The 24,777-nt window shown below is 39.3% G+C and overlaps 1 protein-coding gene across 4 annotated transcripts in view; it reads left to right on the forward strand.

The window, feature by feature from the left end:
* CRACD (capping protein inhibiting regulator of actin dynamics) overlaps positions 1–24,777 on the forward strand; it is a 137,299-nt gene that overhangs the window by 1,599 nt on the left and 110,923 nt on the right. The window contains exon 1 of one of the 4 annotated variants that reach the window (XM_040064057.1): positions 11,734–11,854. The exons of the other annotated variants lie outside the window; for them this stretch is intronic. The gene's annotated coding sequence lies outside the window, so the exon portion shown is untranslated. Of the gene's footprint in view, positions 1–11,733; positions 11,855–24,777 lie in introns of those variants that run through there. 4 annotated transcript variants of the gene reach the window in all.

Consider the following 24,777-nt stretch of genomic DNA (forward strand, 5'->3'; position numbering starts at 1 on the left):
AGCCTTAACAAAATTTATTAGCTATTAAAAATATTGTTTGGTAATAATATTTCACTTTAAGTACAGATACTAAAAAGTAGCCATTTTGGTTTCACACTTCTGATTACAGCAATAAAAATAACTTTTGTGGTTTCTTCTGCTTTGGCTCTTCTTCACTCTGAATAGTGTTTTGCCAGGTATCTCAGTCACTGAAAATGGATTTGTCTGTGACTAATATAGTTTAGAGTCATTTCAATATTCCTATTACAGATGTGTCAGGTAAGTTCTTTTTAAATAAGAAACACATGGCATAATAAGTGTTGAATGAAATGTGATGATGAATTTATGAATATGAATATATTTAGTTGCTGTTTTAGAATGAAATCTAACACAAACAGAATTTTTATAGACAGTGTAAGCTTGAATGACTGTTTTGAGTTTTTGTCCTCACAAGCCAAGAGAAAATACTTTTTTTTCTTCTTCTGAATTATTCATATTTGAAAATTGCTGACTCTGATTGTTGAGGGGGATGTTTTGGTTTTTTTTTCTCTCCCATAAAATCAATGCAGTCTTTATTTCATAAAGGAGAAATCATGGCAAAAATGGATAAGCCTACTATTGGCATGTTGGAAAAGGCACAGTAAATTTCTTTGGAATCAACAGACTCAGGGCAATGTAGTTGCACAATAGCTGCCATCATCATGATGTAAATGTTGAGATGCTCTAAACACCTGCATGTTGTCATCAAGCCAATGTATTTGAACAAGAAATAATAATGTGTATAAAGTGCACTGTAAAATATAAATAATTGGTGTTAAGTTTTATAATAGAAGGCAACATAAAGTTATACTGTTAATTTTAATTACATTAATGATTCTACTGGAGGGGCCAATTTTTTGTAATCTGTTATTTAAATTAGCTAGAGATGGATAAAAATTGTGTTTGTTTCTTTGGGGGTTCTATGAGTTCTGTCTTTAGGGAACAATCAGTTGTAAATCTTACAAAAATTGTTTCCCATCATTTCCTGATGGAACTTTCACTCCTTTTGATTCTCTGCATCACACAAGTTCTCTCTTTAAGAGCTAAAATATATTTTGTCAGAAGCATACAGCATTTACCCTTGCTTCACATTCAGTGTTTTCACTTATATTAGTGAAGCCTTACAAAGAAATAAAATTGACTTGTAACAAACATTTTTTAATTAATGCTGTTCAAGACCAATGCATCACATGAGCCAAATCACAGTGATTTGGTAATTAAGTTTGATGGGAAGAAAAAAGTAGAGATCTCGCTGCATATTATCCTGGGTAATAGTAAAGTGTGGCTATAGTACTATTTTGCCGCACATTGAGTGAAGTTGATTCAGGTGTGTAAAGTACATCAGTACGTTTTGAAACATAGTTCAGTTTCTTCTTTGTATATGTATGCTGTGCACCAAATTACCAGAGTAAAAGTTGCATGCCTCTAACAAGGCCATTTAAGAAAATGCCATCATATGCAGAGGATTTTAGTTCGTTTAATTCAAATCCCAAAATTGCTTCTAAATGGCTTATCGTTTTAATGCTAACACACATGAAAGCTTTATTTTCTCCTCCATTATTGCCTTAAGCAAAACAGTAAGAAAATTACTGAAATAAGTAAAAACTTTCCTCACACTTTAATGTTTGGGAGTGCAAATTGTTGTGCATTTTTCTGGCATGCTTGACCATCTCTTTCATTACTCAGCATGTTTTGAAAGTCAGCTGTCAGACTTGGGGAGCTTCTTAAAGCAGCTCAGTCTAGTGATTTGTGGAAAGGCTTCTGTAGGAGGATACCGCACGTTAAAGATTATGTTTACTGTTAAGTTGAAAGGTGCAGGGAGTGTGATAAAAAGAATTGAAGTGAAATGAGCCATAAAAAATCCTGACTTTCATGTTGCTCTTCAAAGAAAGTTGATTTCCTTCTAAGTAACATGCTGTCTTTCTCTGTGGCTTTTAAAAAGCCGCATTTGAAACTTCAGAGCAGGAGAAAAAAAAAAAAAAGTACAATTACAGTGATCTGTGGAACAGTTTGGGCCAGATGAGAAAAAGAGTGATAGCCATGTGAATCTGCATTATCTTTGGTTATCTATTGGCACGTATGTGGGATAGTTGGGTTGAATGGATTCATCTGCCAAGAAAATGGAACTGCCTTCTATGTTGTAGAATCTCTTTTCTGTTGCTTATAATTTTGGCAAATTTTTGCCATGATGTCTGTAGTTCATCACACATATTTGTCACTCATGTTAATTTTAATTTTAATTAATTACCTGAGAATTAGACTAGTTTTTTAGCCTTGCTAAAAAATCCTAAGATAGTTCAGAAACATGGTACTGTTCTGTTTTTTAGCTAGGCTGCAGATCCTGCTAAGGCAGTGTCCTTTTGTTTGATCTTCATTTTTTACTGTCTTCATGAAAGTCTGCCCAAATTTTCTGGCCTAAGTCTACAAAATGCTAGTCTACAAATAAAGTTAAAATACTAAGTGTACAAACTATTGTGGTTTTCATACACTTTCAACACTGTAATTTTCACATACTTGTAAAAATTTTACCAAATAAAATGAGAGATTACATATTTATTCAACACCCAGTGCTACAGAGTATTTTTAACAGTGACCTCAGCAGTATTCGCTGTATCTGCGGTAGCAGCTGAAGTGGGACTGACTATGTTGGAGATAGAATTAAAGTTAAGGTTTTCAACAGGAAAAAGATGTCTTAAATATAAACTGTACAAGGAAGGGATTGGGAATTAATTCTTTGGAAGAGCTGTGGTTTATGGTAGATTACTTAAGTTGCTGCTGCAACTAACGTTGTATGGTGGTACATAAGACAGGACAATGGCATGGAAGACACAAGAAGTCCTCCTCAATGTAACACCGTGTCCAGGTAGGCTACACGCTTCAACAAAAATGTGTATGAATTGGAGAGTATCCAGAGGAGAGGAATGAAAATAATTAAAATATTTAGAATATATGACTTATGAATGAATGCTGAAATGTCTGGAGTTGTTTCAGCTCAAGGAATGAAGAGTGTCATGGTTAATATTGCCTTCTAATGTCACAAACCCATTGTGAAGCCATGGTTAGATCACTTTCTAATGTCACAAAACCATTGAGAAGTAACTTTGGCCATGCCTGTGCCCAACCAGATGATATGTAGTGGGCTCAGCAATAATGAGGTTGAAGCAATGGAATGGATTACTGAATCTGGATTTTCATGATTTTAGCGTCGTTAAATGTTGTTTGACTATTAATCAGGAATGACATAGTTGAATTCTTTCTGGAGCAGTGGGGTAGAACGGATTACTCTTTGAGGTCTCATCTAGTCTCCTGAATCTTCAACATCTATGCACCCTGGTGCTGATCAGGTTGTACTTTGTTCCCTCATCAGTGCTGCATGTGGCAGAATTGCCTGTATGTGACGTCTCCAAAGAGAACAGGCTGTGCGAACGGAGCAGTTCAGAGCTTTTGCTGTAGTCTCTTGATTCGGATCAATGCTGACATCCACTCCTCTCTCCTTTCATAGTGATTCTTTTGCTGGTGTTTGGGCAGAAAGTGTAAGGGAGGAAAGTACCATGGGATCCTGGGAGGAGCCTGAGATCCAGCTGAGATAGGGAAGAGCAGGTTTGGAGAGCACGGGTACATATTTCACAAGGAACTGGGTTAGTGGGATATAGTACATGGACATGGGACATGATGAATTTGAAGGTTAGCTAAGACCTAGGGATAGATGACTGGGACTAGAGAAAGAGTAGGATACGGAGTGAGCTAGTATGTGGGAAGTTGGGTTGATGGAAGAGACTCCAGTATAGCAGAAAATTGAAAATTGCAAAGTAGGATTGACAAAGTAAGAAGACAACAAAGAGCCAAAAGAGATAAAATTAATGACTGGGAAAGTTATGTTGGGGACTATGGGGCAGAAGTGATTAAAAACTGGAAGAAAAATGCAGGGTCTTTTTTCTTAAGGTTACATTGTCTTCTAAATCTTATCTGAGGGCCCACAATTCTATCTTAGCATTCATGCTTTAGGGGACTCATTGTAAATGATTTCTTGGTCTTTTCAAATGGAGAATGACCACCTGTTACTCCAGAGATCAACGCCGGGAATGTAGAGACTGTTCTGTACCATACTGGTCTTAGGTGGGTGAGCAAAATAAAAGATGTAAAAGAAGCATTTTTTTCAATTTATTTTGGTTTTCTTGTTTTTTTTTTTTTTTTTTTTTTTTTTTTTTTTTTTTTGTTTGTTTGTTTGTTTGTTTTATTTTTTTTTATTTTGAGATTGACAAGTTTGCAAGTGAAAGAAAGGAAGTGCTGGAATGTCACAGAACTGTCAGAGTTGTAAATCGCTAAGAAAAAAAAAGGAAAAAGCAAACTGATTTTTTATCCTTTCTGTATCCTGTTGCAAGCTCGGTAGATACTTTGCAGTAGCCTACGCCGGCCCATCTGGGGGCTATGATGATGAGCAGTGCCATACTTCAGTGCTCTCAGCCCTGAAGCTTTGGCAGTCATTGCTTCATCCGCTGCTCGTGTTTGGAGGAAGGACAGACACCCTCAGCTCATACATGTGGGTTTTGATGTTCTTCCCAACCACCCTGTTCCAACATCCCCTGTTGACAGCACAAGGGTGGGTTGTACTAAAGAGCCCTGCTCTGTTTTTTCTGGCAAGTAGATTAATCTTTCAGCCACCCACACAGCCTGCTGAACACTGTCACGAGTTACTGGGATCTGGTAGCCTGATACCAACACCTGATATCTGACAAACTGTGTGCTTCGGGTTATTGTGTTTCCTTGGATAGGAGGCCGGAAAAAAACAATGTAGGTAAGATTTGCAGGACACAACCGTTACTTGAGATGTGAAGTGAGGGCTCCTTTTGGCCCAAGGTTACGTCCCCTCATGTACCTGCCTGCTGGAACACCCTTTCCAGCAGTTAAAGGATTGATTCCCAATGCCCTAAGTTCCCCATTCCTGGTACTCTTCAGGAGCCTTTCCAGACAGAGGCTGCAACAGTAAGAGGCAGATGGGCTGTAAGCCAGAAGGGTCACCGAAGAAATTCTTTCTCAGCCCAGGTGTTTTTGTGGGACTGTTCTATATTTTCAGTGTGAAAGAGAAGCTGAAGACCCATTTGTGACTCTGACAAGATGTCGAATGCTTTTGTTAGTCAAGCAGAATTGTGACAGTGGCATTAGCTGCTAGACTGCATTTTGCCTGATTTTACCTGCAGTGTGTTTATTTACAAATAGCAGCTTGTCTGGTTTGAGAAATCACCTTTGTAATGCCCTGCCCCACTCAGTAAGTTTAGTGAAAAGTAGTTTGATTCATTCTGGGTGATGCATTGGAGAAAGAACAAAATTCTCTGGGAATTTGAACCACAAAATTTTACTTGCAAATTTTAGAACTTTCAGGTGGAATCATGTACTTGGCAAATTTTAAAACAACATCCAGACAGAGTACTACACACACTTAGCAAACTTTAACTTGGTGAACTATAACTTATCCAGACACAACAAGGCACTTACTAAGGCATTGACTGGAATTTTTTAGTCCCGTTTCCAATATATTTTGAGAAGAAAGAAAGAAAGGTATATAATGACCACCCTAGGATCCAGTGGAGTGGGCCAACTCAGCACACATGTTGCTGTCCTTTTTTCTGCTCTGGTCTGCTGGGCATTCCCCCAGGCCTGCACTTTAGTGTTTCCCAGATGTGGTTGGCACCACTTTGGGGCTCACCACAGGCTCTGAGGTCAGGCCATCATTTTGGACCAGACCAGAGGTTGACTAAGGCTCAGTGGGGTCAGGGTGTAGAGCAGTGCATCTTTCCACGTTCACAGAACTCACCTTGTCCCCCAGCACTTCCCACTTCCCAACTGTTTTGAACCAGTCAGTCATTCCTCCGGTCTCCTACCACCTTCACTACTACTGCAGTCAAAGGGGATTTTTTTTTCTGAAAGGTTTGTTTTCATATCTGGACTTCTTAAAGCCTTTGACAGGATCCCTCACAACATCTAGACACAGGAAGAGATGGATTTGATGGGGAGAGTGCTAGATGAATAAGAAATGTGTTGGACCATTTCATCCAGAGTCCTGATGGATATAGATTATAGGATTGAATGCAGTCCCAGTAAATCTGCAGATGACACCAAGCTTAGTGTTGCTGTTGACACGCCTGGAGGATAGGATGCAGTCCAAAGGGACCAGGACAGTCCAAGGGGGCTCATGGAAATCACACAATTTAACACGCCCAAGTACAAGGTGCTGCACCTGGGTCAGCAGAACCCCTGGGTATCAACACAGGCTGGGGATGAACAGATCCAGAGCAGCCCGGCCGAGAGGGACTTGGGAGTACTGGTGGGTGAGAGGCTGGACATGACCCAGCCATGGGCACTCACAGCCCAGAAAGCCAAATGTGTCCTGTGCAGAGTGCAGAGTGCATCCAAAGCAGAGTGGGCAGCAGGAAAGGGAGGGGATTCTGCCCCTCTGCTCTGGTGAGACCCATCTGGAACACTGCATCCGACTCTGGGGTCCCCAACACAGGAAGGACATCAGCCTATTAGAGGAGGGCCACCAAGATTAGTAGAGGGAGGGAGCACCTCTTATACAAGGAAAGGCTGAGAGAATTAGGATTGTTCATCCTGGAGAAGAGGTGGCTTTGGGGAGACCTAATTGTGACTTTCCAGCACCTGAAGGAAACCTACAAGAAAGGTGGAGAGGGACTTCTTACAAGAGCATGTAGTGATAGGAAAATGGGGAATGGCTTCAAACTGAGAGTAGGTTAAACTAGATACTAGAAAAAAAATCTTTACTGTGAGGGTGGTGAAGCACTGGAACAGGTTACCCAGAGAGGTTGTGGATGCTCCAGCCCTGAAAGTGTTCAAGGTCAGTTCAGATGGGTCTCTGAGCAACCTGTTCTAGTGGAAGGTGCCTTTGCCCATGGCAGAGGGGTTAGAACCAGGTGATCTTTAAGGTCCTTTTCTACCCAAATTCTATGAGTCTCTGATATGTACATGGAGTACATGAATGTGCATGTAAGGCTATATACCTTGAATAAACTCCAGTTGTTGCTGTAGTGACTTTCCAACTCCACGGATTTTCTGTGTACCTCTGCATCCCTTGAACTAACCTGTTCATGTGGTCCTAAATTCCATGTCCTTCACTTTGTATGTGCCTCAGTTAGAGGCTGTAGCTAATTGTAATAATTTTAATCAAATCCAATAATAGAATTGCTGAACATCATAACTAACTGCAGTTAACTGTTGCATTTTAATTGTGTCAATAACTACATAGCATTAAGTAGTCTCAAAAAAGCAAGCGTAGATATTTTAAATTGCACACTAAATATTAGTGACCACATTTTTGCTCTAATCTCATATGTGGCTTTACTTCTGTCAGGTGGGTCAAAAACATCCTCCTTGCCTCCAGTGTGCTCAGCAGTGTTGACCCTTCCCTTCGAGGTTTTTTGGCCCCATGTCCAGTCTGTCTCACTGAATGTTTTTGAACTTTGGGAACCTTTGACTCTCTGAGATTTACACTCTTGTGTTACTACTCATCTGTGGTGTGGGCTCAACTGACCACAGGTGTCTAACTCCATTTCTCCCAGGGACCAGACTCAGTTTTACCCAGGCACACAACTAAAATGCATATAAATTTGTCACCTGCATTTTTTTAAGCAAAACTTTATTGCCCATGGCAAGAAAAGCAGTACTCTGTAATGCATGACGGAGTCACAGGTGTCCAGGAGTAAATCCACAAAAGGAAGAACTCTCTGTTATGCATATTCAATGAGTCCTTTACACATGGTACTATGGACTCTGCTGTTGATGATGACTGTGATTATTGTGTAGCTTTTACAAATTTTCGTTCATTACTTTTACCACATGTAAACTGCTAATGCAAGTTCCCCACATTAGTAGCACTGTTGCCTTTTCCTGTTATGTATCTGTTAGGTGTTATTCTTAAGTTTGACCCTGCTTTAGTTGCAGAGCTATAATAATTAGTATTATTTAATATTTGTTTTCTATAGAGAAAAAGATATGTTCCATAAATTCTAAGTACTTTTATACTGTAGAACTATGACTGGATGTGCATGGCTAGAGCTTGCATGTGGCATTCTGATGATACAATACTGACTGCAGCAGAAAGGTTTGTGAGGAAATGAATCATCTGGGCTGCAGAGCAGAGCATGGCTGCTGTGTTGTAAATCAAGCTTTTGTTTCTAAACAAGAAGAAAAAATGTTGCCTAAGTGGCCATTAAGTCAGCTTCAATTTTTCAGTTCTCTAACGTGTTAATTCTTATCTCATTAATAATAGTAATGATTTAAGCAATATTTTGAGTGCAATATTGGATACATTTGTGCAGTGTTTTGCTTTTTTTGGGCAGAGCATGCCATGAAGACATCTTATGTTCTTTATAGCTGCTGCCTATGATTCACTTTACTCTTCCTCTTATGCATTTCCTTTATTTGGGCCATAGAGTCATAGAATTATTAAAGCTGGAAAGGACTTTGAGTCCAGTCTTTGACTGAACACCATGGCTAGTTGATGAACATCACGGCTAGTTGACTGGTTTGTCAACTAGGTCGTACCTCTAAGTGTCACATCCAGTTGTTTCTTCAGTGCTTCCAGGGACAGCGACTCCTCCACTGCCTTCCTGAGCAGCCCATTCTAATCCTTGATGCCTGTGTGAGACAAAAACTTCTTCCTGATGTCCAACCTGGTATGACTTGAGTCTGTGTCCTCTTGTCCTGTTGAAAGGCTTCAAACCTCAGAATGTGTTAACCAAATAATGAATATTCTTACTTTTGAAAGGCAGTTGATGTTCTAAATACCTAAACTGAGACATTTAGAATTTTTCTTAAAATGTTAAAAAAAGAGGTTTTTTTAAAAAAGTTTAGATAACTCTAAATGAATATGAGGGGAATTGGAACGGATTGCTAAGAAAAAAAAAAAAAAATTCTTAAAGCAACCCCTAAATCTCAACCTTGATTTCTCATAGGGAGAGAAGAAAATCAAACCAAAAAACTATTGACAAGTCTTTTTTTTTAATATTAATTTCACCTTTGCACTGCTGTATGGTTTAGGATAAAATATTGAGTTAATAATTTAAAGCTTTAGAGTATTGTAAATTCAGCATTTTCAGACAATGAAGTTGCTTGATTCACAACAAAACAGAAGGAAAATGGGCATGTGGAAAACACCTTAGGAAATGCTTTGGTTTGCTTTATTTTTTGTCATTTTGTGAATCATCTTCATTCTCTTCGATCCTCTCTTCCAAATGAACATTTAACTCCCACTCCCCAAGAATTTTTTTTTGTGTGTTTTTTTTTGTTGTTGTTGTTTGTTTTGTTTTGTTTTGTTTTTTTGTTTTGGTTTTGGTTTTTTTAATAATCGTCAAAAAAGATACAAGTGCAGAAAGAATTCTGACACTAATGGTAATTTTGTAAAAGTTGTTTCTAATTATTAGGAGATATTGATTAATGTGTTTATTAAAATATTACACAATAAAGGTGTGTGTATATAAATTCACAAGTATATTGTTGGATATAATGTAATGCATAATAGAATTTCTTTTTATCCCAAATAACAAATTAGGGAAACCACTTAATGCATCATAATTTTATAGACCAGCACTAGCCTGCCTAATCTCATTTCTTCAGTCCTTGAGTAAATATCAGCCTTACAGCACCAGCTTAAAGAGCAACCTCACTGCACTGCCATCCCGAAGTGCCGGTCCTGGGAGAAGGGATTTCAGCAGGGAGAAATACATGCTGGCATGGGAGCAGAAGCAGCTCATGCAAGGTTTCACTACATGCTCACGGCAGTGGTGCCAGATTTGCTTGAGGAAAGAGGCAAAAGGAGTGGGTGTTTCTATTATACACTTCAAAAGTGAGGTCTGTGAGGAGTCAGCTCGGCCCCTGGGTACATGGGTTACTCTTCTATGGACATGTTTATTGTTGTGTCTTGGAGGACATCAGTGGTTTCACATCTGAGAGGTTTGATCCAGTGGGGAAGGTGGCTGGTGTCAAAATTTAGGGGAATAGATAGCTGTACCATCACAAGTAAACCTACAAATGGTCGGAAGACAAGGCTGCTTGGGGACTGGTGCTGGGAAGGGCTCTAGCTGTGTTTAATCATTCAGGCTGTTATCTGGTGACCTTCACGTGTGCTGCTTTGCGTGTGTTTGCTTTGGTCTCTGCGCTCCATGGCTGGAGCTCATGCTGAATTCTGCCTCCTCTCCTCATGCCTGCAGGGACCACAGTGGCAGCTTTGCTCTTCTCACAATTAATTGCAATTACTCGTTGTTCTCTTGTCACTTACAAGTTTCAACTCTCTCCTGTGATTTTAAGCTCAGAAGTTTTTGCTAAACTATTAGTCTGCAAACAAAGAGGACATTTGAGTACCTGTTTTATGCCCTTTCCTGAGTGCAACTGGGGTTTTTTTAAAGCTCTATTAGTTACATTTGTAGGACCTTGCATTCGTGGTCTCAGTCAGCAGAAAGAAAGGCAGCTTGGTTTTTTTCCTAAATTATCTTACAAAGTTGCAGAAAAAACTCATTGTTATAATGAGTTATCAAATTTAAACAAGCAACCTATAAAATGTCAATAAGTAAGCCCTGAACTGGCAATAATTTATAATATTAAAAATAAAATAACTTAATGGTGCTGCATGGTAAATAATAAGCTGCATTGATTAGGATCATGTAGTGGTTACTACGATATGAGTGAGAAGATAACTGATGTCAGACTTTTCCAAGAGAGGTAAGAAGCTGAAGACATTAATTTCTTTGAGAAAGTTGGTTTTTTTTGTTTTGTGGGGGGTGTTTGTTTGTTTGTTTGTTTGTTTTTTACCTCTTGGTATATGGGGATGAGAAGCAGTCTTCTGTTTCATTAAAAAAGGAGAAGAGTTAAAACCTTCAATAGTTGTTTCCAGGCTTTTCATTGGGTGATTTAAATCAGGAAAATACAGACTGGTTATGCCATGTGTTGGCACTTTGTAATCTTCTGGAACCGGTAACTGAAGAAAGTGAGTCCTTTTCTTCTTTTACTGTTCAAAGATTGCCCTCAAAAACATTCCAGCTATGTTTGCCTTTGATATTTCTGTTAAACACTACCAGAGATCCCCTGTGAAGCAGGAGGCAGATACAGATGGCTGCAGAAAACTGCAGGTGTCTGGTAGTCAGCTCTTGACTTCTGATGAAGGTGTTTAGAACAGGAATGAAATGTCACCGAAATACTTATGTGGTGAATCCCTAGTTTTAAGTGACTGCATTTTGTGAGTTTTTGGATTTAGTAAAAGAATGAATATCTTATGGCTCTAAGCTTCAGGAGAGTGTATTGTTTTATTCTTTGTTACTTTTGCATAAATCTTCTACTAGAGCTGTTACTGGTGTGAAGTACAACAGCTTCCATTTGTGGATCCTAAACATGGGTGATGGTGTCAGCAACATGTCCTTTCATTTTACTCCTTGTCAAGAACCTCACAAACTGGTTAGAGAGACAATTTGAGCTTGGACAGAGGTCTGGTTCCTAAGTATTTTTTGTTGGGCTTTTTAAACTGTTGCCAAGATCTGGAATGTTGCTTGATCAGTGTTATAAAATGATGTCAGAAGTAAATAAATTAAATCGCAGCTGCTTAGCAGGTTTAAAAAATAGGGAAGACAACCTCACTTGTACAAGGTGATGTATGAGAAAGAGGCAATAAATTTTGTGTGGTCTGTTTGGTCCTCCATCATTTCCACAGATAAAGAAAAATGCCGGCTTTTTGTTCAGTTGATAGCCATGTAATTTGGTGTTTGTGGTCAGACTGGGAAGGAAGCAGCGTGAAAGCACAGCGACTGGGCTTTAAAACAGCAGTTTGCCACTTCAGGTAATTCTCGAGGTAATCTCCTGATCTGTGTTGCTGAATCTGGATACCCCTGATAAATGGTATATTTATATATTTATTTTACATATGGGCAAAATGTATAAGTGAGCAATAAAAGACTGTCACTAGCTGTCATCAGCTTTCTTACTTAAATGGCACCAATTCTGATATAAATGTAAAGCACAGGACACCTTTCTGCCCTTGCACAGTTGTGGCACAGGCAGCTGCTGGCCCAGGTCCCCAGCTGATGAAAAGGCAGTAAAGTGCTGCCAAGCATGAGGGAATGCCTCTGCTGGGATGGCTTCACTGGTCAGTGGCTTTTATCATCCCCACAAAATGCTCTGGTAAGTTTGTAAAAGATTAAAATGTGAAGCAGCGTTGTGCTGCCCATAGATTCGCTTTCTTGGCAGCCAAATATGTTGTCTCCACCTGACTGACTGCGGTACTTTTGCTCTTTTTTCTGAGCCGTTGTTATTCTTTTAACCTGTGCATACTTTATTCTTTTCCCTTTTCCTGATGAGGGAATGCCTAAGATCTTGCCAATGTGCTATACATACTCATTCTTTAAGATTTCATGCAATTTAGTCTTATTTGACATGGACTTTTCTCAAAAAATAATTGGTATTTGTGTTTTTCTTTTATCTCCTACAAGCTGCACTAATATTTTGCATCTACCCTGGGATTCCAGTGTCATAATATTCAACTTTTTAATTTTGTTTTTCTTTTTATTTAGGAAGAGACAAGTAAATATCCCTCATTTGCCTTGCAAAATAGTCCTTATTTTATAAATATTTAAAGAACTAATGTTTATCAACAGTCGTAATTTCTGCCATACAAACTTATTCATTAGTATTTTCTATTTTCAATGTGTACATCTCTTCTATGCCTGGGGAGATGGGTTGGTCTAAACCCAGATTATTTTCTGATGGAGGAAACCCTGGGACTGACAGTGAAACTCGGGTTCTTCCCAGTGTTTTAGCGTGTAAATAAATACTGTGCCTCACAGCAGACTTCACATTGGCAAGGCCAATAGAAATACACATCTGTCTACAAAAGGGACATTTTCTCTTTGTTTTGTATGCAGCACATCTAGAGGAGGAATGCAAAACTTCTTCACGGTATGAAATGACGTGTTTTCACTATGTAAGTTGTTTGTTCTTCTGCCTCACGTGAAAACACTTTGAAAGAGGGTGTAATAAGGTAGTGTCTGAGGCAAATCTAACTAACTGATTGTCTCTCTACCACCTATATTTTTGCTCAGCTATTGCTTAATGCATTAATATCATACTTAATACACTGGCTTTTTAGTATTCTAACAAATTATAGATTAATACATGCTACAATGATTTGACACTTCTATCTCTAGCAGATTGTGATCATAGAACCATAGAATGGTTTGGGTTGAAAGGACAGGGACACCTTCCACTAAACCAGGTTGCTCATAGTCCTGTCCAACCTGGCCTTGATTATTATATCAGATAATTATTATATCACATTATTATATCATGACTATTATATCAGATAGCAGATTGGTAGAGAATACTTTGCTTTAGGAAACAGGATTTTTCTCTGTAAATTCTAATGTCTCCTAGGGAGACATTAGAACAGAAAAAATTCTATGTGTAGAATATATGTAGAAAATAACATAGGATATGGAGAATAATATTTTTTCTTTACAAATTCTAATGTATGTTAAAGGATTATTAAATTAACATCTTAATATTTCACGTGCTGTGAAATACAGATCCATTCATAAAGCCATTTACAATGAGTTCTTTACAGATTGTTTTCATATCTGAGGGGCATAAAGTGCATTCTCAGGGTCACATACACCATTTAGGACACAGGCTTGGCTTTAGTTGCCCTAGATAATTTTCAAGATAAGGTGTAATAGACCTGTCCACCAAAGGCACTAGTAAACATTACTTTCTGTAAATACTTTCCTGATCACCTACATAATTACTGTGTCTTGTAAGACATGAGTGTGTATCTATATAAATATATATGCAAACTGTTAAGTGCATCTGTCACTCAAAGCTCTTTCTCTTTTGTAATATACGAAAATATTTTCTGACAAGGTTAGTAAACTTTATTAAAAAATCAAGTAGACTGTACCTAATCAGATTTTACCCCTTTTTCCCAAAAGTAACAGATGTTTTTTTGCTCTGTGCATCTTCTTCCTATGTCTGTGTCTGTTTTTAATTATGAACAGTTGAATATAGCAATAGTGTCATGCCAGTTATTGTCATAATGAAAAATAAGAAACAATATAGAAATATTTTCTCCCACAATATAAACTATGTTTTCACTGCTAGCAAAGGGAACATGATAATTAAAACTTTCAGGTTATTTGCAGTTTCTTGTAATTATGTGTGAACTCCAGCTGGCCCCCAAGTCGGCAGGGCGCAACTGAGGGAGCTGGGGTTGCTCATCTTGGAGTAAAGGAGAGTCAGAGGAAATTTTTTTCTCTCTACAAGTGCCTGAAAGGGGGGTGTAGCTGGGGGGGGGTTGGCCACTCCTCCCAAGTGACTAGAGGATGAGTCCAATAGGACAAGAGGAAATGGTTTTGAGCTTCACCATGGGAGGTTCAGGTTGGACATCAGGAAGACTTTCTTTACAGAAAGGGTTCTTAAGCATTGGAATGGACTGCATACAAGGAGTCACCATCTGTGGAGGTGTTCAAAAAACAAGTGGATGTGGCACTCAGTGCCATGGTCTCGTTGAAAAGGTGGTGACTAGTCCAAGGTTGGACTTGGTAATCTTGGGGTTAATCATTCTGTGATTTTTACAGCCTCAGGTTGTGGGCACTGTGCTAAGGAAAGGGCATGCACTTCTGGGTTCACAACTGGCTGGTGGTGTGCTGTTCCCAATTATGAGTGACTTATCTCAAAGGCTATGCGGACATTTTTAGGGTAGCACTCTGCTAATCATCAGAAGCGTTGGATCCATTGAGAATTTACTGGTGTAGAAATTTGGACCTGTCATTCACATTGTCCAATTAAAACAATTCTGACTGAAGATCTTTATTCTGCAGAGAAAATACAGCAAACACAATGGGCTGCCCTGGTCTTCTATCAAAAAAACAAAAAAAAACCAAAAAAACCCCACAACCAACCAACCAACCAACCAACCAACCCACCCAAAACCACCAAAACAAACAAACAAACAAAACCCAAAAAAACCCAAACAAACAAACCCCTTTCTCTTCTTGTCTGATGCCTGGACGGGCCAGCTGAGGCAGTGTGAGGAATGCTTTCTGTCCTTAGCCAGGCCCTCCAACGTTCTGGTCTCAATCTCTTCTCATTTACTGGTCGTCTCTGAGTCATTGGAGTTGGTTTTGATGTTTGTATGCCAGTTCATATTAATTGCAAAATGGCAGCCTTTCCTCTTGTGTGGAAGCTTCAACCCAGCCATTTACTTTTAGGAGCATAAGTGTGTATGTCCTTTTTGCCCCGACCTTGTCTGGACTGAAAGCCATGGACATCTCATTGGAGGTGGGACCTGGTCATACTGGAAAGCACGTTCTTCTTCTTGCTCACTTTTGTAAGGCAGTACTCTGCTTTCTCTCAGCTGGCAAATCTCCCATTGACAAGATCTTGGGATTAAGGTACTGGAGTAAGAAAGAGTAATTGTGGAAGTTGCTGGCATTTGGAATTGAGAAAAGAGCTTTCCAATGCATTAGAAAATACAGAATAATATAGAACTCTAGGATGTACCATATACAGAAGCTCTGCAGTCTCCTATGCTTATGTGTTTATGTAAAGAGCTGTTTTCTAAACATTACCCTTTTTTTCCTCATTATTAATGTATCCAGGAAGACTATTTTGATTTTTTTTTTTCATTAGTGGGATAGCAGTGGGCTTCTTGGAAAAGCCAAACTCTTATTAAAACAAAAAAAAGGAAAAGTGAAATGGTTATTACATGAAATAGGCCTGCTCTTTCAGGCAAGTGGTGCATTTTATTTTTTTCTGCACCTACCAATTGCTGAAGAATAATGCTCACCCAGATCTATCTTCTCCTGCTTTAGAAAAAAGCTTTCAGAAAAGTGGGTTACAGTTTGATCTGAGAAGATATTTTAAAGCTGATTAAATTGAAAGATATCATGACTATTTTTTTATTTCTGCTTTCTTTTATAATTGAAGTTGTTTTGTAACTGATCTAGGATGCACAAAATTCAAAGTACATACACTGTTTATCCTATTTTTTCCTTCTTTTGCAGACAAAGCTCATCTATATGAACATTCAAGAAATGCAATATAAGTGACTTAATGCCCAGTGGGGGACGCAAATGATTCATGACATTAAGTCAACAGATGAGGAATATCAGGCAGGTCATGACCAAACACTGACAAATGCAGAGCCAGGTTATAGTCAAAAGACTTTTTTATAATTTTGGCTTTTATGCACATGTAGTTTTAGACCAAGCAGTTAACAATTGTTTTTCTGCTTGGTTATCTGTGAAAATATATGCTTATATAATAGGAAACATCTGTACTGCTTCATCTGGTAACTCAACAATTTGATTACATTGTTTAATGCCTTTGTGCTTCTCAGCTTCTCAAAGTGATCTGTTGGTGGTGTATAACTGGAGTTAAATTTCTCTTGAAGACATACATAAAAGCAGAGAGGATCCTGGAGGTATTCTTGCATCTTAGGCTCTAGGTTTGTGTGTGCTTATGCATGACCGTGTTTATTATGCATGACTTATTTGTTCTGGCAGTGTCCAGTCTGCCAGCACAGCCACTGATAGCAGCGAGGCTGGAGCTGCATTGGGCCAGACCAGTAAAACAACAGCCTTCTCTGGTACAGGACATAACAAGGCTTGACTCAGACAAGAATTCTGGGTTTCTAGAAGAAGAGAAATCTGCTCCTTGCTAGGACTGACAAGAAGTGATGGCTTAGTTATGACAGTCCAAGCAAGATGTTAAATTTATTGTCTAAAACAAAAAAAGAGGTCTCAGTGATATGCCTGGGAGCAAGAAGTCATCTGAGCTGAGCTGACCTCAAGCTGACTTTGTCCCTGTGAAGAGGAAGCAAAAAAGAAACCAACTTCCTAGAAACTGTTCTTTTATCTTGCTGAAGGATTTATGAGTTGACTAAGCAAATCTAGGTTAAGGCAGAAAACCTGGAGCATCTGCTTTAAGCCTTAAACTCAGAAGAGCATCAGAATTTTTTAAATTAATCCCTAGCCCTCTTAGTAATTTCTGTGCAGAAATTGTCATCCCCTCTTCCTATCTTCAAAATAAGCCTGGTATATTTTACTGCCAATACAGTATCCTGGCATATGTTAAGGGTCAGTGAGCCTTTGCACTGGATTCTTACTGGAAATAACAGTGATTTATTTATTTTTCATTCAAAGATTTCCTGGTATTGAAAGATTCATTCAAACATCTGTGCTTGAGCTTGGGGATCTCTTTCTGCTCTGAAAAAGTTTGGAATGGTCCCCAGGACTCCAATGGATTAGTGATGCTGCCTCCTATAAAGAGTGTGTTTTCACAGATGCTATGAATCTAGCTGAAACACTCAGGTTTTTACTTTTTAATGCCCAAGACAACCATCTAATGTATGTAATGAGCAGGGCAAAAGTGCAAAAAGAAAATGATGCAAGATGACAAATGAGTCACAGAAGCTGCCCTTTGCAAATGAAGAGCTTTCAAAACTGTGCGGATAACCAGCAGACTTTGTAACTTGCATCATAAGCCATAACTGGTTTTATATGACATTTTTTGTGCTTAGGTGATTTACTATGCACATTACAGATTAAATGTGACACTACAAAATTTGGAGTGTGTGTGTAACCCGTCTCCCAGAGGAAGGCTTGCTGTCAGGCGGGCCCAGTTTGCCCTGCGTGCTCTCCATCCACAACAATCATTTCAAGTTGGCTCTTTGCAAACAGAATTAACAAAATATAATGTCAGAAAACAGTTTTGCTGTTGAAAGCAGCTATTGTGCTGTGCTAGAAAACAGTTTAAATCAAGCCATTCTGGGGCACGAGACTGTGCTGTAAGACAAGCTAGAATCGAAATAAATGTGTTCTGTCATCCCAAGGACAAAGTCACAATGCCACTTGTATGGGCTGCAGGCTTGGGTAGCATATCAGCACAAGCATCAAAAACCTGCTGTTGAAAAATGACTTTTTTTTTTCTCTTGGTGGGCAACTAGGTTGTTCAACCCTTTTTTTTGCCTGAGTTTTCTAAAAGGTTATCAGCCTTACTCAACAATTTACCAACATCGTCAGTTTTCTATCCAGCCAAATGAAAGATGATTTTTGATGGTTTTTTGTAAAATGCTACATTTCAAATGGAGTCTAACGGGCTGCTTTTCCACAAACGAACTTTTGAAAAAGAAAGTATGCTGTCTGTTTTGCTGTGAGCATGGCATCTCAGAATTCCGTAGGTTAATGATGCTTATGTGACACAGATTAGGTATGAAACAGAAGTCATTTATCATGAACCAGATATGTGTTTCTGGGCTTTTTACTGGCTTGATTTCAGCATGCTAAGTGTTCATGAAGACAACTTTTCTTGTGTCAGGGAAAATCCTTCTAATAATTTTTTCTGTATATTTAAAGGAGTAGGATAGAAATCTTCAGCAGGTTCAGAGAAACAAATATTTAGTTAGGTTTTTCTGTGCATTTCAGATTTTCTAGTGATTTTTTAAACTCAGAAAGCAGAAGATAGAGACCCAGTGTGTGGACAGACTTTTGGTTAAATCTGGAGCCTGTTCACCGATAGTTTTTTAGAACATTAAGGTCTAAACTTTAATTTTAAAGATGTATTTTTTCTTTTCTGCCTATTGAGACGGAAAAATCTAATTCTGTAATTTACATTGTGTCTGTCAAAAGGGTTGTAGTAACTGCTAAGGAGAAGTGATGTGTGGAAGCAAAGAAGGAAATGTAGAGTTACTGGAGAAGATGAAAGAGAGACTTTGTGTGTGAATTTTTAATATCCTATACAGTTCAGCCCAGTTCCTATTTGTGAGTTTTTTAAAAAAAGTCACTTTAACATGACACTACTTTCTTTTAAATATGTATTTTAATCCTGTCTCAGCTGCCATAATTCAGCCCTTATGAAGCTGTTTGTTCCTTTTACATTGAAATTCTTTCAGAGATTAATTTAGCCATGACTCTCCTACAGCACTCTAACCCAGGAGTGGAACCTTGCAGACGCAGATGCAGGAAAACAGAACATTTTTCTTTGGTGTTTGTGAGAAACAAGGAGGTTCATCTCCAGCTTTGACTGGGGAAGAGATGCTGGAGCAGCGAAACTTGGAGGTACCCTCCTAAACCTCTGAAACTTCTAAAAAGCAGTGCGTGCATGGCAGCGATGGCCAAGCCCAGCTGGTTAGCTCCATGGCTGCCTATGCAGATTTGCAGCTGATGGCAATATCGGGTGGCAGGACGCTTTCAGACAGTGTAACAAGGTTGTTCCCTCTTTTTTTACCAAGCTGATGAATCTCCTTCTGCTGTCTGGGTGGGGAATTTCACTGGGCTGCCACGTCTGTGCTGTCTGACCCGGACCAGCCTGTTGTCAAGGTCTGGATGGTGCCAGAAGTTGGAAAGGTTGCTTCTGCTGCCAGGAGCATAGACAGCACAGACATGGATAGGGGAATGCTCTCTGTGCCTGAGGTACAGCTGGCATAACTTGGTAATAGAGTAAGGTCCTGCTTTGCGCATAGGGCAGGATATTCCTTCTAATGAGAAAGCACCTGGCAATGCTTGTTTTCCTTGTAGGTTGGGAAAATAGGATATTTTTGTCATTGCTGTCTAGTCTGGACATCATGGTTGAAAACACTGTCAAGGCTCCAGTGGTTTACGCTAGTGCTACAACTGATGCTTCTGTTTCAGGGCATAAGGGGACCAGCCGCAGTGGATGCCTTTAGGGGGAAAACTAGTTCATAAAAGAATATATAGGTCAGATTTATTAGAATTTTATCTTCTAAAAGTACACATTTTGTGGATTCTTATACCAGTCTGCAAATACATGTCTCCATTTATGTTAAAAATTGTTTAGTGTTTGTTGTTTTAGGCAACATGTGCAAACAAGAAGTGTTCAGAGCACTGAAGCAGCTAATAGAACAAAAAGAGGTTGTAAAACAAGTAAATCTGGATAAAGGGAAAAAAAAATCAATGAGTGTGTTTGGGGGGGTCCCTTTATCTACAAAGATATACTGTCTTGTATAATAGAGTTCTCTTCACATGAAGCACTATTCACGTTATGAATAGCCTTTTCAAAAAAAAATATGGCTCCCTGGCACGAGCATCGAGAATTGCTACGGCTGTCAGCATCTGTTCTTTTATTCTGAGACAATTTTCTGTCTAACGTTAGAGGCCAAAAGGATTTTTAACTATGGTGTAGCATTACATTGTAATTTTCCTCCTACAATCAGTCTGGCAATAAAATTCTTTCAATGAGAATGCGAAGAAAGTAAGGTTGTTTGTATGAATCCAATGCAACAAACCCCTTCCTCCACAACACTGTTAGCAGAGAAAGAATTCGTTTTGTAGAATAACACATAGATTTTATGTAAATAAGGGGCAGTTCCTTCAAAACAGATGTTTAATACTTAATGTAACTATTCTCATTTATCACCCAGAAAAAATTATATTTTATTCTAAATAATTTCCTGATTGTGATTGACTTTTAAAATGCAGAAGTCTATGAGCAACATTTAAAAGAAAAAGGCCTCTTTGTGTGAGCTTTTTAAACAAGTGCACACATCATTTGTACTTTGTGTCTAGCACAGCCTCTGCCAGCATCTGTGTGAGCTTCACCAAGGAAGCATCACTGGGCTCTTTGGAAGCTATTCCGGTCTGCTCTGATCCTCTGTAGAAACTTGTGGTGTCTGCTTGTAACAGCCTATGCAGGAGGTGGATTTTGCAGCTGAAGCTAGCACAGCCCTGAGCAATAAGGTCCAGGATCTATTTTTTTACTTCTTCAGTAGGATGACCAAGAGCAAGGAGGGGAAAAGCCTGCAGGGTGTATCTGGTGCTCTTGGCTGAGGGCGGTGTCCAAAATGAGAAGCACTTTTCCTTCCTCCCCAGTGGTGGGAGGCTGGATCTGTTCCTTGTGTTCCTTGTGAGGCAGGTGAGATGGAGAGGCTGAGATGGCAGAAAGTGGATTTGTTCTGTCCCAGGTAGCGCTTTTGCTGCTGCATGGAATCTCTGCTGGTGAAGTGATTGTTGGCAGGAGCCTCCTGCCCTCCTTTTGGTCTGGTGTGGATTTCACCTGCCTCCAGCTTTGTCTCCAAATCACAGATATTTCTGGTGTCTGTCGCCAAGGCATCCTAGCAACTGTGACAAAAATAAAGGTGGGTGAGTGCAAAGCTTTTGCTAGAAAGTGGAAGAATTCAGAGAGGTTATAGAGCCTTGTAATGCTCTCTGTCAGCTGAAATTGCTGAAATTCCAGCAAGCCACGGGCACAGAACTGCCACTGCCCCAGCAGAGAAGAAGGACATTGAAATAACCACCCACAACCTAATGGGAGAGGTAAATTTATATTGTTTTATTAACAAAACTGCATTTCCACAGCAGAATATTTAGTAACATCAATGGCAGTTCAAAAGACCCTAACTATTTAAATGTTTCATTGATTTATTATTATTGATATAATTTAAACCCTTATTAGCAGAACAAATGGATTTTCAGCCTTTCATAGCGATTGCCTTGTGTATTTTCCTTTAGTCCCAGCTTACTCAGTGCTGTGTTAAATTGACATATAATGGCACTTTAGGCAGAACAAGCATTTGATCAGTCTGCCTCTATCTGCTGTTGCTCTGTATATACTTTCTGTTTTGAAGAATGGTAATCCTTTGTATTACACAATCCTCTTTTGAAAAAATAATCCTGGTGTTATATAAGTGATAAGTAATGTGTCCTTAATATATTATTGTGGGTGGGAATATTTCATCACGAATACTTTTATCTGCATAACCATCAGTGAAAATGAGGGGGAATAACATAAAAATGAGAGTCACACAATGTCATTAGTCAGCCAGTGGTTCAGCCAGGCTAGAAGAGCCCTTTTCCAGACCACAGGTTTCATATACTTTCAGATCCCCTTGCTAAATATTGCTGCATATTTCTGTGCCTCCCTTTCCATAAGAAATAATGTTTTCACCAGAGTTCACATCTCTGCTGTCGAAGAATTTTTAATAAAGCGTTCAGTATGCTTAATTATTAAGAGACAATATCTGCAATTAGATTGTGTCGATTTCCAAATCTGAAACTGTTCTTGAAACAACTTCTTGCTTTTTCTTATGCTCGCAGGATGCTAGGATGTACTAACTCTGGATAACATCATCTGTGCATATAGAAGATATTTGAATGCATGATAGAACAGCCGCAGCAAATCCTTAAAGGAGTATTTGGGGGTTTTTATCTTGTAAATAAAAGGGGCAGAATGATGCTCTTCTGGCACAGTAAGCTACTGAAAATTTATAAAATCTTTAAAACCTGCTTAAAGAAAACAAACATGCAGCAGAAGTATTGTATCTTTTTCTGTGCTAATCATTGTTCTTGATTATCCTTTGCCTTTGATTATTGCACTGTGTTCTTGCACACATTATCAGTCCCAAACAGGAAATCCTTTATTTAAACAAATGCTGTGTTGTACTTTTGTCTTTCGGATCAGAAAAAGAAGATTATTTTCTGTTCATTAGGAAAAATTATCTTTGTAAGAATTACGAAGTCGTTATCATCTCATAAAGAGTCATATCTGATTTTTCACCCAGATGTGAAATGTCTTTACTAGAGTGATGATTCCACATCAAAATAATAAATATATACAGGATGTCATGCTATATCATGGTATCAGGCTGTTAGTTTCAATTAACAGGAGCAAGTGGAAAAGCAGTCATCATTTCTGTCCTCACTGTGTAAGACAGAGAACAGATCTGGAAGCTCATGGGTTAAGTGATTCAGAGGTGCTCTTAGACTGGATGCGTGGGAATCCGTTTATACCTTGAAATGCTTTGGAGTTGCAGTGTTGTTTCCCTTTCCTGAAGGCAGAATCTTGGAACAGTAATGATTATATGAAGATAAATTAGCTGTCAAGAAATCTCAGCTTAAAGAAATGATTTTTTATTTTTAGAAAATGAAGGATGTGAACAAAAAAACCTATTGGACCATAATAGGTTGAAAGTCCAGATTTGAAAGTTGTTTGCATGCTCACAGCTAAAGTTGCTTTATCTTTTTCAAATGTCTGCCTTTGGTTAAAGAATGAGGACTGAAAGGGGAGATGCAGTTTGTGCAGCTGACCAAGTTGTGCAGTCAGGCTATCCAAATGTCTTCTCTAATTATGATACGCTGTTGGGAGACCAACTGAAGACCCTAGAAAAGCTCATCTGCAAATCCTGCTTGGTAATCCTTAGATGATATCATAATCCTGCTTGCAGGATCCAAGTTATGCACTTCTCTGGACAGTCATGGCTGGTATGCTGTTTTTCCTATGTTCCTCTCGTTTCCTTCTCCATCCCAGAGCAGGAGGAGCCCCCATCTGTTGCTGGCTCTCACTGATAGTAGAGAGGGACAGGTCCAGCTTCCATTTCTCCCACTAGGGAGGACCAGGACACAGCAGCTGTAACCCACAAAGTCCTTCACAAGTCTGCAAACACAGCTCTAGGGTCCAGAGATCCTTACAGCCAGCCAGCTGCCAGGGTGTACTTTGGAGATTGGAGAGCTTCTGTGGATTTATTTGGGGCTGGTGATTCCAACACCTGCTGACAGCCCAGTCTTGGAAAAGTCTGTGCTCTGGTGATGATCAGATCTCATGGGTCTTCATATTTCTGCAATATGTGGTCTTACAGTGTCTTTGTAGGTCAGGTGAACAGGCTCTGGTTTTAGAAATTTGTCTGTTTGGAATGCTTTGTGGAAGGAAAAAGTCTTAAGATTTCAGTAACTTGAAAACACACAGGAAAAAGCAATGCTTGACTTAGTGGTTTCTCTGACAAGGAGAGGGAAATCCTTTGTAGAACAGAACGATCTGGTGTGATTGCATGCACTTGGGTGTCAGGGGTCAGTAAATCCACTCTGAACTTTTCTTTAGATCTGACATTCCATGCAGGTACTTTAATGAGTTTGTCTGGCTCTTTTTGAGTTTGGTTTGATCAAATTTTATTCTTTTATCAATGCCTTCCCTCCCATCTACTAGACTAGCCTTTATTTTTAACGCAAAGAATAGTTTATTTATTATAGCTGTCAGAACTAGAAAGCATTTTCCTGTTGGAAGCAGCACAAGGTCTTTACAAGCTTTGCCATGAGAAAACTGTGCCTGGGGGGGTGGTTCTGTCCCTGAGACAACTGACAATATCCCACACCTTGGGATCATAATGTCAGGCTTAATGTGGCTGTCATTTGCTGGTGGCTGTCTGTCATACTTAGTATGGGAAGGCCTCCTCTTTTCTGTCGGCCATTCAGCTACTGGAATACTGGTGAAAATGATGGATCCACTCTGCATTTGCCCTTGGCTCTGGATGAAGTGAACTGTCAAATGGTCATCCTTGTTGATTTTGACCCACAGCTGGACATTGCTAAGAGGCAGCCTACAAAATGCACCACAGATGCCTGCAGATGCCCTTTCCATATCCCTGTATTTCCAGGATACACCATGCTGTTCTTGTTCACGGTTTCTCAGCTTGGTGTACTGCTTCATGTTCTGGGACACTGTGTTGGGTGCAGCATGCTGAGAGTACAGCTCCTCACAGAAAAGCTGTGAGGATCATCCAAACTTGTCTTATAAATTGAAACAGATTTTTCCATTCAAGTGCAAGAGGTTATTCTATGTTTAGGTGTCTCCATTGCTTCTCCTATGGTGGTTGACCCTGGCCAGACACTGGACACTTGGTGCCCACAAAAGCTGCTCTGTAACGCCCCATCCTCATATGGACAGGGGAGAGAAAATATAAGGCTTGTGGGTTAAGATAAGGGC

This window comes from Hirundo rustica, chromosome 5 (assembly GCF_015227805.2).
Source record: "Hirundo rustica isolate bHirRus1 chromosome 5, bHirRus1.pri.v3, whole genome shotgun sequence".
Taxonomy (NCBI): domain Eukaryota; kingdom Metazoa; phylum Chordata; class Aves; order Passeriformes; family Hirundinidae; genus Hirundo; species Hirundo rustica.